We start from the raw sequence: 18524 nt of genomic DNA on the forward strand, positions 1-18524 counted from the left end.
GACTGTACCTGTGCCTGAGTCACCTTCCTCCTGCCAAATACAAACAGGTTACTAGGCAACAGGAGTGATTCAGACACTCTAAACATCTCACCACAGTGAAATGTCCATCTGCAAGATTTCCAGGAAATGCCCTTCTTGTAAGTCACTGGGGAGCTAGATAAACATTCACACAGGCACCGAAGGCATCAGATGACCCAGAGCTAGTAGCTGTGAGTTAAAATGTAGGGCCAGCTAATATCTGGAAGGAGGTCACCTCGCAGGGCAAACACAGACTGTTATCTGCATGGTAACTGTGGGAAGGAAACATGGAGGAGAAAAAGGTGAAATCTCTCCCCAGAAGGACTCATGGGGAAGGAAATCCATTGCTCTTAGGGGGAGAAAAAAAAAACACATTCCAGATTGTTAAAATAGACCAAGATCTCAGAAAACCTAGCAGAGTGGCTAAGATTGCCTGGCTTCAAATCCCACCTTTGACCACTTGCTGGATTTCTGGGTTTCACTTCCTCATGCCTCACATGGAGGTGATAATGGTACCTACCCTGTAAGGTGGTTGTACATATTAACATGTTGATACTGGGGAAGCTCCAGTGCCTGGTATCATAAGCTCTGGGGAAGTATAATCACGTCCTCCATCCTCCAGGCAACTCCCTAAGTAAGGAGTGGGGGCAGAATTGTGTAGGAATGAAGGAAAACCCAAAAATAGGTGAGAACTTTTCAGGGATTTATCTATTCTTTTTATCATTTTGAGAACTGCAATTATAGAAATTATAGCATCTTTTAAGAAACGTCTCCAAGGGTTTTCAGCATTACATACTTTGAAAATTATTTATATATTGATAAAGTACATCAGGATTATGCAGGGGGAGGAGGATATAATCATGGAGATTGCTTGGGGGTTTCCAGGGTATCAGTAATATTCTGAAACTATGTATGGGTTTTTGCTTTACTATTTTTTATACTTGATGTTTTATCCCCCTCTTTATATAAGATATATTATAATTAAAAATGCAGTCACCCAAAGTAAAGCACTCTAAGTTGGGTGAAATTTTGGGGTCTTGTATCCCATATGGAAATTATAATTATGCAGATCCATTATTGACTCCTTTAGAAAAAGAAAGGTGCTGGTGGTATTTTGGGAAAGGGTGAGATAGAGCTGGAGTCTTTCAGTGTGTGAACTGACACGTTCATTCACAGCCATTCTAGTGCCTCTGAATGCCAGGCCCTTGACTGGTGGCCACATTGACACAAATCAGACGTGGACTGTCCTTGCACCTTCTAACCCAGCAGAGGAGATACCCTGTGTAGGCTGCAAACTACAAACCGTAGGCTAGACTAAAGAAGTGGGAGGAGCATAGGTAAGGGGAGAAAGGCATGGCATTGAATCCCAGTCTGATCTTTTAAGAGTTCTCACTTCCCTTGAATTTATTTTTTGAAGGGAAAGCAGAACATTAGCAGACTGGATTGAGAATATGTTGCTGCACGTTGGGCTGGGCTAGTGGCATAGCAGTGCCGGGGTGACTTGAGAGAGTTGTGAGATTAGGAACCGTTTCTCTTCCTGAATTTGTAGAGTCTGGTTCTGTCAGGTGGGGATGCATCCCAGGGAGGGATCCACTGTAAAGTCAAGTGAAAGAAGGGGGTTAGAGGAGTGCCTCTCAGGGTTGTCTCAAGAGCTCAACATACTAGTCTATGGTGCAGCACTAGTTCCTGACACCATTTTATTCAATAACCGTACAGATTTCTTTATTACCGAATTAGCAGCCAAATGACTTAAGGTTAACTTTTAAGTCTCTATAAAAGGTAAGAGACAAATGCATTTAACTCTAAAACTTCTCACTTTCCCTAACGCCACAATGTATAGTGCTTCATTCACTGAATTTAGCATTGAAGGTAGCATTGTTTTATATTGAGTCTTATACCTTGAATAACTTTCTGAGTGTAGAATATTGATTTTGGGAAAATGCTTTTTTTTTTTTTTTTTCCCCTTTGGCTATGCCGCACAGCATGTGGGATCCTAGTTCCCCAACCAGGGATTGAATCCGTGCCCCTTGCATTGGAAGCATGGAGTCCTAACCACTGGACCGCCAGGGAATTCCCAGGGAATGCTTTTAAGTTTGACTTGTTTTATAAAGAACCTAGAGTTTTCCCATTAATTAATTAATTATTCAATAATTAATTATTGAAGGATAATTGGTATACAGTAATATTATATAAGTTACAAGTGTGCAATATAGTGATTCACAATTTTTTTTTTTTTAGCATTTTTTAAAAAAATTTATTTATTTATTTATTTATTTTTGGCTGTGTTGGGTCTTCGTTTCTGTGCGAGGGCTTTCTCTGGTTGTGGCAAGCGGGGGCCACTCTTCATCGCGGTGCGCGGGCCTCTCACTATCGCGGCCTCTCTTGTTGCGGAGCACAGGCTCCAGACGCGCAGGCTCAGTAGTTGTGGCTCACGGGCCTAGTTGCTCCGCGGCATGTGGGATCTTCCCAGACCAGGGCTCGAACCCGTGTCCCCTGCATTGGCAGGCGGATTCTCAACCACTGCACCACCAGGGAAGCCCCACGATTTTTAAAGGTTATACAACATTTATAGTTATTATAAAACATTGGCTATAGTCCCTCTGTAGTACAGTATATCCTTGTAGCTTATTTTATAGTTAATAGTTTGTACCTCCCATTAATTTAGATTCTCAGTCTTTCATCAGGAATCTTTGTTATTTGATGGAAAACTGTATTAACCATTATTCATAAAAGCTTACTGAACAAACATAACTTATTTTCAAAAACACAAGAAGCCATAAATAATGCCTCAAATGATTCAAATGAACTTTGATGGAGTTGACTTACTTTATTTGTTGCAAAAATGTTTGCAGTAGGAATTTGTTATTTTAATTAATGAAGTTCTAACACATGATCGGCTGCTTTTCCAAAGTTATTTGTTCCTCTGCGTGTGTGTGTGTGTGTGTGTGTGTGTGTGTCTGTGTGTGTGAGAGAGATGTGTGATGTTAAAACTGGAATAGTCTGCTACCCAGAAAAAAAAATCAATCTAGGATTGCTAATCCTAATTACCAGAGAAATCTAGTCTTATTTGACTCTGTAAATTGTCTGCCTTTAAACATTAATGCTAGTAGAATAGGTAGTTTAACTCTTCAAATCAAGATATACAATTTCCAGTTACTTGGAATATTTTTACTTCTTAATTTTTAATATTTCATAAAAGGCCTTTTAAAATATAGTTTATACTAATTTGTATTATTTCCTAATTTTGAATCTGCATCCACATAGTGGTCAGTTGGTATAAAAGAATAATACTTGATTCTTTTATATCCTTTGGTGTTGGTCCCTGAGCTGACTCAATAACTATTTACCTTGCATCTAATTAACCACCTCTTATTCTATGGGATAGGACCTTTCACTTCAACCTTATGAAATTATTTTCTTCAGTTTTAATGTCTTATTTCTTCTCTATTAACCTGAGGTCAGAAGCTCTTTGTTAAAATCTTATTTAATTGGCTTCAATCATGGTAGGAAAGGGGTTCTGCATCAGGCCCCCCGCGAAAGTCTTCTTACTCCACACAGATGCCCAAATAGTTGATGGAACCTAATGGGTGATTCTTCCATGAATTTATTTCCCTTTTCATGTGGTCTGTTCTGACAGGATGACTTCTGACATTGAGAAATAAAGACATAAGCTAACCATTTTTAAATTGTAATATGCCAATGGCCAATCATTTAACATAGTCCCCTATTTGAGAATGTGAGACAGGTAAGGCAGAAGAAACTGAGGACCAAGGGGATTGCTTTAATTCTTATCAAGTATTAGAGTCAGGGTTAGAACCCAGATCTTAGGATTCTAAGATGTTACCATGCACGGTTGACCTGTATTTATTTTTTTTCTGGTATTAGCAAGGGCATGTTTTAGGGGCCATGGTTATTGAGTGAACTTTTGTTGTTCATTGTTTTAATAAACTCATATGGACCTGTTACCCATAAATTACCTGCATCAAGCTAATTAAAATGCCAAAAAATTTTAAACCTTTGAGAGAATCGATTTCTCACCCATAGGACCAGTCTCGTGGTGTTCTGAGCACTAAGAGGAAATACCTAGACCCTCTGATGGTTAGTACACCCTTTATCAGTAAGGTACCTTACCCTACTTCTTTTCTTTCTGTGAGAAATGAGATTTTTGTTTGCCTTCTTTAACCATCTTTGGTGGAATCACCAAAAATACAATAATCAATTGACTTCACAATGTGAATTAGATTTGTTAAAGCCCCAGAGAAATTTTCTCGTCTACCTAGTTATTATGCATGGCCTTATTTTTGTAGATAAGGAAAGCTACCAAAGTGGTCAACCAACATTTCCAAGAAAACTTTCTGACAGTTGATCTTCAAATATAGGTTTCTGATTGCACTTTGGTGAAAATCTATGCAGAGAAAGTCTGTTTATTTAGCCAGTTATCTGTTGAAGTACACTAATGTCCTTGATGAGTGCATTTTTGTTTTTAGAGTTGGTGCCACTTTTAGAATAAAATGAAGCAATTATCTACTCCAGTAACAATAGGATTCTGAGCTTTTTTTAGAGTTAGGGTCTTCTTTTGCCACTAGCTCTTTTGTCCCTGTCACTACCACACCCAGATATTTGCCAAATATCTAATTCACATTTGAAAGCTTCATGATTATTAAATATAAGTTTAAGTAATTCTGCGGATTTTCTTACAACTTAAATCTTTGCACTGATGTCTGATTTGCCCCTCTAGAACACCATTTATAAGAGGTTTGTATAATAATTGTGCATGAATATATAGTCAAAAGGCAAAGTAACGAATGGTGACCGTACCATGAAAATGTCAGACACAAATCACCCCAGAGGGGAAGGTTGGTTTCTATCTAACAAGCTGGAAGTTATAAATTGGCATTTGTCTTTCAACGGGGACACTAGGTTTTGTAACCTCTCTGGGCAGTGAGTGCTGTGTTTGACAATTCATTTCTGAGTCCAGGAGTTGTAGCAAGAAAGGTTTTTTGGAGGAAGTGACATCTAAGCTGGAACCTGAAGCATGAGAGGCAGGTGGGCAAGCAAGAGGGTAGGGGCGAGAGGAGGTTTGGGGCTGCTGAAAAATTATATGGAAAGGCCTGGTAAGAGGCGATATTGCATGTGAAGGGAACAGAAGTTAAGCAGTTATGTCTGGAAACACAGGATTTAGGGAAAGGAAAAAAAAAAAAAAACGACTCACAAACTGAGCCTGAAAAGGAGGGCAGAGGTCAGATTATGAAGGTCCTTGTAAGCAGTGTCGCCCATCAGAAGGACACACCAGCATCTGAGAAGCAGTCTGGGGAAAAAAGATAATTGGGGAAAGGTGATCTGACCAGATATTTGTCATTAAGGAAATAAAGTTTGTTTACCTATAACGGCATTAGTGTTTTGTTGTTTTTGCTTTTGTTTTTGTTTTTTTAAAGAGAGCCTGAAAGAGGCATACTGAAATATTTACAAGTGAAATGATGTTTGGGATTGTTTCCAAAAAAACCCAGGGTAGAGGATAGATGAAATAGATTTCCCATGATGATCATTGTAGCTGATGAGGTTTGCTGTACTATTCTCTCTACTTTCAATACAACATTTGAAATTTTCTAAGGTGTTTTGTTTTTGTTTGTTTGTTTTTTGTTGTTTTTTAAGTCAAAATAAGCAATGGACTTTTGGCCATAGGGAGCCATTTAAGGGCTTTAAGGAAGCCAGTAAAGCAGGAAATGGACTGGGAACAAAACCAGAGAGGGAGGGAGTGCTGCATTAAGTACTTGCTCAGTCCTTTTCCCACAGTGACTGTGGCGCTTCAGTTTCTCCTTGTGCAAGATTCATAACTTCAGGTCTTCTTAGTGACCTGTTCTCTATTAGCCACTTCTTCTTAATACTTTCACTTTGTATTCAGTAGTCCAAAATACTAGTAGTACCCGATATTCCTAGTACTACATCAGCTTTCTTTTTATTAAAAAAAATTTTTAATGTATCTTTTTGGTGGATGGATTTAATCCATTAAAAATTTGTTGTGGCTATTGATATGTTTGGACTAATTCACGCCCTCTGTAAGGAAGGGTGTTTGTGAGCTGAACTAAGCTAGAGAGAGCAGAGTTAGGTAGATAGATGGAAGATTAAAATGGACAGGACCTGGGGTGGCTGTCAGGAGAGCAAAGGAGGGAGTTTGAAGCCCAGATGATAACTAAGGTTTTATTTACCCTACAAATAACCCCCCCCAATGGAATTCATTCATTTCCTTTAAAGATACCCCCCATCAACCCATCATCCTTTTTGACATTCTGAAGAAGTACCTCTAAAGTATGTAAACATATTAACCAGAATGTCATTTTTGGTCTTGTTCAGTGCAAGCCTTGGAAACGGGCTTGCAATCTTCTAATATCTTTATTGCTGTGGATTAAGCTACAGAAGAAAAAAACGAAAACAAAAAACCAGAAAATGAAAAACTTCTAGGCTGTTAACTTTGTTTCAATTTATTTTAAATATAGGTTTTTGATAACATTTTTTTAAAAAAACAATTTCAAGTGAGTATTTATAGTCAAATACTTTTATTTATATAGAGCCATCAATGAAAATTACATTTAATGGAAATAAGATTAAGTATGGAATTACATCTTTTAGCTTCCTGATACTAATTGAGCATTGAGTTTATAGCGTTTCCTGACTACCTCTTGGAATGAGGTTCAGGTTTAGAGACAGTGCTTTTAATCATCCTGTGTTTTTCTAAACCTGCTTCACTCTGTAGAAAAGTCTGACCATAGTTTACTCCCAAGGATAGACCAGTGCTAAACCTAATAGAATGATTTTCTATTCATTACTGATTAGTGGAACTTGGCATTTTAAAAAGCTATTTAAAAAAAAAAAAAAGACTATTCTAGTTTTTAAAATTTTTGTTTTCAGTTTTCATCTATATACCCTAGACTTTTAAAGTTTCTAAGACATATATATATGTGTCCCTCCCCAACCTCCCCTTTTATGTTCATTATTTGAATTTTCTTTTTACTTTTACTTCTATCAGGTACATGGTTTTACTAAACTTCAAATGTTATTTCAGGCTCTTCTCTAATTTGTAAAAGTTGTTTTTATTGCTCATTGGTCTTTTAAAGTGACTTCTGGGTGGAAGGGGGAGGGTGGGAGTTACTTAATCAAAAACCTCTTGAGGATAGGAGCCAGCCTTCTCTTCTGCTGCCTTCCTGAGCACTTAGAGCCCAATTCCACACAGAACGGAAGGCCAGAAATAGTCCTGTCTTCTGGTTGGCTGGCCATTCATTTGCCTCACCTTCCAGGCTTTCAGCAGTGTCGCAACATTTGCTATATATTTAACCTTTGAGTATTGCTTAGCTTATCTTGAGTTTGGTCGCTCTGTTTCATTAAACAGCTTTTTAAGTTTTCTATGTCTGTAGTTTCTATCCTACCTATTTAAGATAAAATTTCTGCATTGAAAGTCAAATTGAGTTCTGAATCCTTATTAGATATTTGATAGCTTCAGCTCTTCTGTCCCCACATAATATCTTTGTTTTTATTCTTCCTGTGTTTATATAATAATATTGCATCTTTAACCTTTTCGTAAATCCTCATGTGGGTTAAACATTTCTTAGACGATGCACTGGGGTGATCAATTTTTTTAAAAGTCCATTATGACTTCTAAAAAATAGAATAGAATTAGAATACTGTAAACATGCATACATTATTTCAATCTATTAGAAATGGAAAGGACTCAAAAGCAAAAATCCACAACTGAGTGTGGGAACATTTTCGGTGGAATTCCTTTTTAGTTTTAAAAAGTTATATTTGTGGGACTTCCCTGGTGGTCCAGTGACTAGAATTCACGCTCCCAATGCAGGGGGCCTGGGTTCGATCCCTGGTCAGGGAACTAGATCCCACGTGTCACAACTAAGAGTTCGCATGCTGCAACTAAAAGGTCCCGCATGCCGCAACTAAGACTGGGAGCAGCCAAATAAATGAATAAATATTTTTTAAAAAGTTATATTTGTGCAGGTTTCTAGAAGCTATTTATTGTAATTGGGTCTCAGCAGGTTGGAACATAGATGTTCTTGATGTTCTTTTGACTTGATGGTGTACTGATTTTTTTTTCTGATAATGAGTATTCATTTAAAAATTTTAAATTGAGTGTTGCCTCATAAGCCTGGTGATCTAACTTTGAATAACCCTCCTGTTTTATTTTTCTTCATAGCACTATATATTTTTTTTTATAAATTTATTTATTTATTTTGGCTGCCTTGGGTCTTCGTTGCTGTATGCGGGCTTTCTCTAGTGGGGGCTACTCTTCGTTGTGGTGCACGGGCTTCTCATTGTGGTGGCTTCTTTTGTTGTGGAGCACAGGCTCTAGGTGCTCCGGCTTCAGTAGTTGTGGCTCGCGGGCTCTAGAGCGCAGGCTCAGTAGTTGTGGCTCACAGACCTAGTTGCTCCACGGTATGTGGGATCTTCCCAGCCCGGACCAGGGCTCAAACCCATGTCCCCTGCATTGGCAGGCGGATTCTTAACCACTGCACCACCAGGGAAGCCCCAAAACACAACATTCTTAAGCATATACTTTTTACTGCAGTTGATTGAGGCTGAGTGAAGACATGAAATAAAGAGATTTCAGTAAATACATATTTCTGTGAAAACAACAGCAACAACTATATGTGGTTTCCAATACTTTTAGCTATAAAATGACACATTGGTAATGAAAATGTTTTTAAATGTGGCCTCTACACAAATGTAGGAAGGAAAAAAATCTCATACTCCTGCCACTTGGACAACCATTCTTAATATTTTAGTGTACTTGTGCACTGACTTTTCTGTACGTGCATTTTTTACATATTTGAAATTGTATGAACCAAAATTAACTCTGTCAATACTTCTATAGTTAAAATAGCCATTAGCATTTTCCTGATTATAAGAATGATTAATGTGGAAAATTAGAAAATACAATCCAGAATAAAGAAAAAAATTAAAATCACCCATAAATTCATCAAGCAGTATTAATATTCAGTATATTTTCTTCAGACTTTTAAAAATATATATGTAACATACATTTGTACATTGCTGAAATCATACTGTAATTTCCTCATCATTAAAATCTTAAACATAATTTTAATAAATTATTTGAGAATACCGTTGTATCTGGATATATGGGTGAATACTTTTATCACAGAAAATTTGGAGAAAATAGGAAAGTACCAAATAAAACAAAAATAATTGGTAAATCTCACGACCAGCATTAACACCTTGCCTTTGTTTTGGTGTATTTATTATTAACTTGTTTTTTTAAATGTCATACATTTACATTTTAAGAAAATAAGAATATGGTGCTGTTTTTTAAACAGTAAGTTTAATGCATTTCATGGATCCTTCAAAATGTCTACTGTAGACATTTAGATTGTTTTAATGTTTCACTGAATGTATTTTTGGATAATGTTTTTTCTGTATTTAAAACTTGTTCCAAAATAAATTGTCAGTAATAGTTATTATAATATGTCAAGAAGTATAAGCATTTTTTAAAACTTATCATGTGTTTAAAAAGAGAGATTTTCAAAAAAATTGTACCAATTTATGATCCTACCAGTAACTCGTATTTTTTATGCTTCTTTCTGATTACAGCTTAAACTACATTTTAATGGGCTTTGTTTCAAGGTGACTTTCCAGTGTTCTTATCCATGGGTTACAGTAGGGTAGAAGCTTGCGTATTTAATCTGTCAACGAGACATTCTGTAGGAAGTTTTTGTTTTTAGAAATTGGGAGACATTTAGTCACAGAAATTCTTTTCTTAGGATTTGTCAGAGGAGGTGTAGAAAGTAAGGCAATGAACTCTGGCAATATTATCCTTTACTTCTGTTTCCTTTCCTGACCATTCTTCACTCACCGCATGGATAAACCAGGAAAAATCATTCTCTGTTCCTCTTGTCTCTTTCCATGTTCTCCCAGTGGCTTTTGAGGGTGGACTTCAGGGCTTGGGTCCATGAAATCACCTGCCCTAACTGCAAAGATTGTGAGAATGAAAAGCTGACTTAATATGCAAATAAAGATGAGAGCCAAGGCCCACATGAAAGCCTTGATTAAATAAATCATCATACTTAAAGGATTTTACATGTTATTTGTATAGAACCTATCTATAGGTTATAATTATATATTTATTTATTTACATATAATACCTAACCATTTCTGCTAAATAGAATATCTGACTTTTTCATATGCTGAATTAATTTTATTGTGGTTGTGTGTACTATTGCTTGGGTAGAAATGTTTCAGTAAAGGTGGTCCCCAGACTTTCAAAACTATGTTGCTGTGTAACAGTGCCAGCCCCCAATCCCTACCAGTTTTTTGGTATTCTAGCCAAATCCTCTGGGCTCCCCTGGTTTTGATGACAAGGATTAATGCTCACCTCCAGTGCCCCTCTGGACTCCCCAGGCTGTAAGTGCCCCCTTTTTTTTTTTTTTAATTAATTAATTAATTTATTTATTTATGGCTGTGTTGGGTCTTTGTTTCTGTGCGAGGGCTTTCTCTGGTTGCGGCAAGCGGGGGCCACTCTTCATCGCGGTGCGCGGGCCTCTCACTGTCACGGCCTCTCTTGTTGCGGAGCACAGGCTCCAGACGCGCAGGCTCAGTAGTTGTGGCTCACGGGCCCAGTTGCTCCGCGGCGTGTGGGATCCTCCCAGACCAGGGCTCGAACCCGTGTTCCCTGCATTGGCAGGCAGACTCTCAACCACTGCACCACCAGGGAAGCCCCTGTAAGTGCCCTTTTATGGAACATGTCTTACTAGGAGCCATTTAAGTGCAGCTCTGATGTCTATACTTTTCCATATTGTCTTTCTCTTTTAAGGCTTCCTTGTAAAAACTCTGACTCTTGTTCTGTTATCCCTTTTCTTTCCATACTCTCTTTCTTCTTTTTCTAATTATCTCCTGGAGGGACAGCTTGGGTGTATTGGAACTAAATTCCTCATATTATGGTATTCCTAAAAGAAATACAAAATAAGAACTGTGTATCCTGTTCTAGATTTTTGCTTAAGAGAAACGGGCAGTTGGCTAAGGGTCACTATGAAACCCGTGGTGTGCAAAAACTCTCTGTGGTCTTTATTATACCAACAGCCACCTACGCTTTGTGGTGGAGTGCTCAAGCTTCATACAGGGGACATTTGTAGAGTAGGCAACAAAAGACACATTTGTTTATTAAACTTTGCAACTTTGTGAACCAGCGCAGTTGGTCACAAAAGGAAATAAAACTCTTGAGTGCCGCTGTTCTCCCTGCTTTGAGAGAGAAATGCCTCAAAACATTTTGACACAGCGGAAGGTTCCTGGATCACTTGCTCTTGCTAAAGACATTGAGATTTAGTTCTGAGCAGCCTCATTTTCCCTAGCAGACCATGTCTGTTGACAGTTATTCTGAATATCCAGATATTCACTAATATTTCGCAAAACAATATTTAAATACTATGGTGTATAAACCAAATTTCTTTATTTCCTTCAAATGAAATCTTTTAAATATGCAAACTTTCTGGTGAAAATTATAGAAAGGGACACTTTGTGAGTTTCTTCTTTTCCTTAATTTATTAAGATAAGTTAAAATTTGATAGATAAATATTTTATAGATCTATTTCAAGTCCCAATATAACAGTCACTTGTATTCCTTAAAATTGTTAAAATGGCATTGTTAGACTCAGGATTTTCATCTTTTTAGTTACTCTTTTGCTGCCTCTTCCCCACGTGTGCCATTCCTTATGTTGGAGTTATATGCAGAAACCAAAGCCTAGGTTGGAAGCGTTGGTCAAATAAGTGCTTTTGAGAAAGAAATAATTTATTTAAATACAACATAGTAGTTTAAGTTCTGGAAGCCAAATATAGTGACCTTAATGGCTTTGGAGAAGGTATGGCTTTTTATAGCCTCATACCATTTGAAAGCAATGGTTTATTTGGCCAGTCACTGCAAAAAAACCTTTTTGTGGTTGGCATAAGAGAATGAGAAATGAGGGCTTTATACAGACCTTTCTGGGTCTTCCATGCTTGCTTTCTTTTCTTACTTTGTCCTTTCCTTATATGAAACCGTGCTCTGCCTTGAGGACGCCAGATGGGCTGCAGCACAGGACTTTAAAACCCAAAGAGTTGTCTAGCCTTCCTGCTCCCCACTTGCCTTTGCCCTCTACCAAAGCCTGTAGAATACCACACCTAGATTGCAGCAAGCAGATGGGACTAACCTGCTGAAGGTGCAGATTCTAGAAGCTTCCTTTTCCTTAATTTTTCAGCGTTTAATTCTTGCTAACAGGAAGTGTTCCCCTTAATGTCTTAGGCTATATTAAGCGATTTTTTGCACTTGTTTTGTTGGTACAGACACTAAGCAGAAATATAATAACAAGTAACCCATTGTATGTTAAATACATATTGAACTGTCCTAATTCTAGACTTTAGACCTCTACAAGGAAATTGTGTTAAAGTGTACCTAGGTGCAGTTTCTGAAGCAGCACTGGGGATTGAGTAAGCTTCCTGTTCTTAGGCATCTGCCTCTGTTTACAACTACGAAATGTACTAACTGTACTAACCGCAAACTCTGGGTTAAATGTTTCTGCTGAAATCTCGCCTTTGCCTCCACACTAGAGCAGGATTATTTAACTCCTTTCTATGGATTCTTGCTTAAAGGTGATTGCACTCAAATCTCAAAACAAAGTGTTAATATTGTCTTCTAATGTACTAGTGAACAGCAAGCAAAGTTTCAAAATGTCATTTTTTTGAATACTCATTTAAATAGCCTGTTAATATTATTTTATGCAAACTTTTGAAATTGTATAAAATATACACAAAGTTTGGTCACCACGTGGTAGAGGGAGAAATCAATAGGTGTATTTTATAATAATCTGAAAGGCATTTAGTAAAAGAGCTTTATTAAAGGAAAGAATTATGAAATTATTTTTAAGGAACTATCCTTTTTTTTTTTCTTCTCCTGGTTTTCCTATAATATTTAAGATTCTATGCTTCCAACAAATCTAGAAAATTTGTTGTTGTTGTTGAGAAAGAAATATACTGTTGACTTTGTGATCTATTTATTTATTTAGCATGAGATCTCTAATATAGTTTAGAAAATGTTGTGTGGTTTGTGAGTGTAGTGTTAAGCTTAGACCTAGCTTCCGCCTTTCTCTCTTTCTCAAACCACCCACTGTTGTTAGGAGAACATGTAAGCTCCACTGTCATTTAAAAATATTAAATGGAGTAGTTTTTTAATGGTTTTCAGAAACCTGTCACTTCAGTAGGTAATCTGTGCAGACTCCTATTACAGAGTAATAAGTATTAAAACCTACGGGAATCAGTTTCTAGGTATATAAACCTTTGGGGTATATAAGGAAAGCTAGGAATGCAGAAACAGATAATTACCGCTGTTGTTCAGTTAGGCTGTTAGATTTAACCTTTCTGATAAAGCCCCCAGGGTGTTTCTACTAAACCAGTACCAGCAGCTTTTGTTTGACCATTAAACATGGAGGTGGTGCTGCCAGTTAGCGCAGAATGATTCTCTGACCAAACATCTCTCTGGCAGGGTTGCTCGGGAATTAACGGAATCACAGTTCAGGTTGTTAAAAGTACAAATGTCTTTGTTTAAATTACTGGGGACTTCTTTTGCTCACCTGCTAAAGTATAGTTATAAGCATTTTACCACAAACACAAACCTTCAACCCACCTTACTTATTCTCCGGGGTCGTGGGTTTATCATACTGGCTGTAAATTCATAAAGGGGTGGGAAGTAAAAAATGCCTGCCATGTTCTTTTTTCTCAACACTGAAAACACCCAGGCAAAGGAGGAAGAAACCACCTGGAAAGCCCATCCACCCCTATCCTCCAGAAGTTCTCTAAGCTCCTAGATGTATCAGGAATGGAGGTGGGGAAAAGGGTTTGGGGCAAGCATAATCCAGTATTTGGGGAAAATGTGTGATGTTCCCCCACTCTACCCCTTAACTCTCAAAACCTCTGATTTAGGGTATTTCCCAAAGAAATACAAAGGATTATTTAAAATATCCCCTAGTCTTTCACCTTGTTTTACAGCCCTCTTCTATCTTCAGGGTCCTGTCTGTCTGTCTGTCTGTGTGTTTACTTATCTAATCTAATCTGTTCGTCTACCTGCTCATTCCTTTATTTATTCATTTGTTCGTTCATTCTCCTTACCACGTGTTCCACATTGTATCAGGGATTGTTAAATTGTCTTTCCCTGGGTCTCCACCTCTCTTTAAGGTTCCTCTCCTGGAATCAGATCTGATCTTCGGAATTCTCCAGCCACAGATAAAAAGATGAACAGGAAATAGAAGCCAAAATTTAAAACATCCTATGAAACATTTTGCATGTCAGATTTTAGTGAAGGTACTTTATTCTATCAAACTTAGTGATGTCAGAAACAGTTGCTCCAGGCCGAGTGCTGTACCACCCTCTTAGGCTGCCCTGTGGACTGCAGATTATCCCTTCCTGTGAAATACTCCCAGTCCCACAATTTGTTTTCAAATTTGCACAGCTAATATTTGCTCTGTGAAAATAAGTAGTATGCATTTCAACAAGTATTAAATGGTCTACCTTGCCAGTTAAAGTGATCAATTTTTTTTTTTTTTTTGGTGAGAAAGAAAACAGATCGTCTCTTTTTCCTTGGGATCCAACTCATAGTAAATTTTGATGAATTCTGATAGAAAATCCTTCTGTTTTTGGTCACTTCATATTATTTAGTTACAAGTTTATTTTTGGAGCAGTTTACACAAATTTTGTAAAACAGTTTGCATTTTATTGGCTGGTTCTTGATCCTGTCTGTAGAAAACTTTAAAATGTGTGTTATTTCCAAGTCACTGCTAAAGAAGTGCTCAGCTGGTAAGTACAGCACTTGAAAGGGATAAGCGAGCCTGGAATATAATAACAGAACATGGGTTAGTCCCTGGTTTCTAATTCTTTAGAAACCATATATCTTGATGGGCTATAGCTTTAAAAAAAAAAACTTAATTGAGTTATAACTTTCATCCTATAAAATTCATGTGTTTTAAGGATATAATTAAATGAGTTTTAGTAAATTTACAGAATTGTGCAACCATTGTCACGATCTAATTTTAGAACATTTCCATCATTCCCCCAAAGAAACTTCCAGCATGTTTGCAGTCACTCTCCATTCCCACCAGCAACCACTATTGATAGGCTGAGTCTTTCTCTTATAACAACTGGATACAGAACTATAGTTGTCCAGTCTACCTTAGCGTGAGATAGTAAATTAGTACCGAAAATCAAAACGTCTATTCTCTACCCGAGCATATCTCTTCCAGAGTTCAGAATTACAGTCATGGGTAGCTGCTTTTTCAGTTCTATCTTTTTTTTTTTTTTAATTTTACCATTTTAACCATTTTTTAAAATAAATTTATTTATTTATTTATTTTGTATTATTTTTAGCTGTGTTGGGTCTTCGTTTCTGTGCGGGGGCTTTCTCTAGTTGCGGCGAGCGGGGGCCACTCTTCATCACGGTGCGCGGGCCTCTCACTATTGCGGCCTCTCCTGTTGAGGAGCACAGGCTCCAGACGCGCAGGCTCAGTAGTTGTGGCTCACGGGCCCAGTTGCTCCGCGGCATATGGGATCTTCCCAGACCAGGGCTCGAACTCGTGTCCCCTGCATTGGCAGGCAGATTCTCAACCACTGCGCCACCAGGGAAGCCCTCAATTCTATCTTTTAAATTAAAAAAAAAAAAAAAGGGGTTTTCCCCCAGTCCATTCTCAGAATAGTGTCACAAGCCACCTTACCCACCTGTCCGTTTCCCTAATTTAAATCTATCATACTTGTACAGATGTGGGACCTGTAATGGTATGACAAGGACTCTTTTCCATGTTACTTTTGTTGGGGAAGTATTTCACAAATATACACAATCATTTTTGAATAAACAGTGGATCTTCTTTTCAGTTTTCAAGAACTTGTTAGTAAAAATATTTAACAAATTTTATGGGTGTCTCTGAAATTAGAATGCCATGACTCACAAGGCACCCTTGTTTCTGTAAGCATGTTAATGCCTATCCATTTTAGGCAGGAGGATTTTTACAGGTAAATTAAGCTCTAAGAATGTTAATAAGGAAAAGCTAAGATGTCTTGGTCTCTGCAAAAACTTTTATAGGCATAAAACTTTTATAGCTAAACTGGATCCTGTTAACATAGCAATGTACCTATGTTATAAATGTAATACAGTGTTAGTTACAGTAATTATAATTAAATGGCAAGTATGGGTAACAGGGGAATACTTAACAGGCTCCTTCCCTCTCCCCCCCAAGAGAGGTGATTTATATATTAAATTTTTTTCTAAGTTTATATTAATTTTTGCAAAATTATGAAGATTTAAAAATGCCTATAATGTTATCTGGAGACTTTCCTATGTATTTTATGTATCTCTCTGTTTTAAAAAAGCTTGTCATTGATGGTCTCAATCTATTTTTTTTAAAAATAAATTTATTTATTTATTTATGGCTGTGTTGGGTCTTCGATGCTCCGCGCGGGCTTTCTCTAGTCGCGGCGAGCGGGGGCTACTCTTCGTTGAGGTGCGCAGGCTTCTCATTGTGGTGGCTTCTCTTGTTGAGGAGCACGGGCTCTAGGCGTGCAGGCTTCAGTAGTTGTGGCATGCGGGCTCAGTAGTTGTGGCTCACGGGCTCTAGAGCACAGGCTCAGTAGTTGTGGCACATGGGCTTAGTTGTTCTGTGGCATGTGGAATCTTCCCAGACCAGGGCTCGAACCCGTGTCCCCTGCGTTGGCAGGTGGATTCTTAACCACTGTGCCACCAGGGAAGTCCTAATCTTTTTCACTGACTATATTGTTGACCTATAATATGTAATGGCACTAGAGGTAGTGATGTGGTATTAAGAACAGGGACTCCTGAGATTGGATTCCTGGTTCAAATCTGAGCTCTGCCACTTTCTACCTGTCTGACCTTGAGCATCTCACTTATCTCAATTTCTTTTCTTTAAAATATTTCCTAACGTTGTTATGAGGAATAATTAGATATTACACAAGGCACAGTACCTGGCACATAGTAACATTTGCTGAGGACTATTATATTGTGTCCATTTTATTATACAACTTGACTTTTTAATGGCTTTAAGGTGACCACTGGGTTTTCTGTTTTAAGGGCTGAGAAAGCTTAATGTCTGTTACGAAACTCATCAGCTCCTTTGTTTCCATTGATCTTCAACTCTGTTTCAGGACCTTGTTTTTCTTAAGCCTTTAAACAACGCCTAAATCTCTTTCATTCAGAATTGCAGTTTGTAAATGTTAGCACCACATTGTCTTTGGTCAATGTTTAACCTCTATCTTTAACAGATTACATCTTTTTAAACATTGAAACCCACATATAAACTTAGATAAGTTTCCTTAATTTTTAAACTACATTTACATGTTTAATACATCTTATCTTCTTAACCACTGCAAATGCACAACAGGGCAACATACAAATTTAACAAGCAAAGCATTTCTAAGCCCGTCAACTGGAGCTCATGTCTGCATTTAACCTCTTCTGTGGAATGCTGTCTGTGAGCTTCAGATCAGAACTGGGAGTGAGTCACAAGTCTCACACTTGCACCTTTTCTTCGAGCCTTGAACCTCTGTCACTTGGCCCCTTTCCCATTTTTTGGTAAACCATAACCTCTGATATGAATTACTGAGGTCCTACACCTCCTATTCAGATCTAAGTTTGTACCTAATTGGATAGTGCATCCTTCTTATAGTATTAGTATACTTGTCTCACAATTCTGTAGTTACTATATCAAAATACAGTATTAAGATGGCTATAATTTATTTAATCCCCTGTTGTTGGATATTAGGCTATTTCCAATTTGCTCTTATAAATAACTGTGTTGAAAGCGTATTTGTAGACATATTTTGTGTACATCCTTATTTCCTTGGGATAAATTCCTAAAATAGAATAACTGGGTACCATTACCCCAATATTGGTTGTATAATGTTGTCTAATATCTACTGGTACAAACCTTCTACTGCTGCCCCCATTTTCACTCCCTGATGAGCCTTAGAATCATTTTTTGTCAAATTACAGGAAAAATACTATTGGGATTATTAAGAGAAAATGACTAATGTTGTATACTAATATGGTAAGATCAAACCCTTTATGGTATAATAGAGGTGAAATAAAACATAGAAGCAAAATTATATATTTTTTTGTAATTTGACAGAAAGATCCTGAAGTTCCCTTAGGGGTGAAAAGTGGAGGATTTTTTCCACTAGATATTAGAACACATATTACACAGCTAAAATAGTGATATTGGCATTGAAAGAGCACAGCTATATACATACTTCTGTTCCTACTATTGAGTACTTTCTCTCCCCCAAATCAAGTGGATACTGAATTTTATCAACTGCCTTTTTAAACCTCACTCAAGATGATCATATCTTTTCTGTTTACATTTCTTTTTTGTACTTAATAAAGTACAAATTAGTCATTTCCTAATTTGAAACCTTCCTTGTATTTCTGGAGTAAATCATACTTAGTTCTTAAAAACAAAAACAAA

General features: G+C 37.4%; 1 protein-coding gene across 17 annotated transcripts in view; it reads left to right on the plus strand.

Annotated features, from left to right (window-relative positions):
• SGMS2 (sphingomyelin synthase 2) overlaps nucleotides 1–18524 on the plus strand; it is a 101690-nt gene that overhangs the window by 38936 nt on the left and 44230 nt on the right. The gene's annotated exons all lie outside the window — the stretch shown is intronic.

Source organism: Balaenoptera ricei, chromosome 5 (genome assembly GCF_028023285.1).
Source record: "Balaenoptera ricei isolate mBalRic1 chromosome 5, mBalRic1.hap2, whole genome shotgun sequence".
NCBI classification, from domain to species: Eukaryota; Metazoa; Chordata; class Mammalia; order Artiodactyla; family Balaenopteridae; genus Balaenoptera; species Balaenoptera ricei.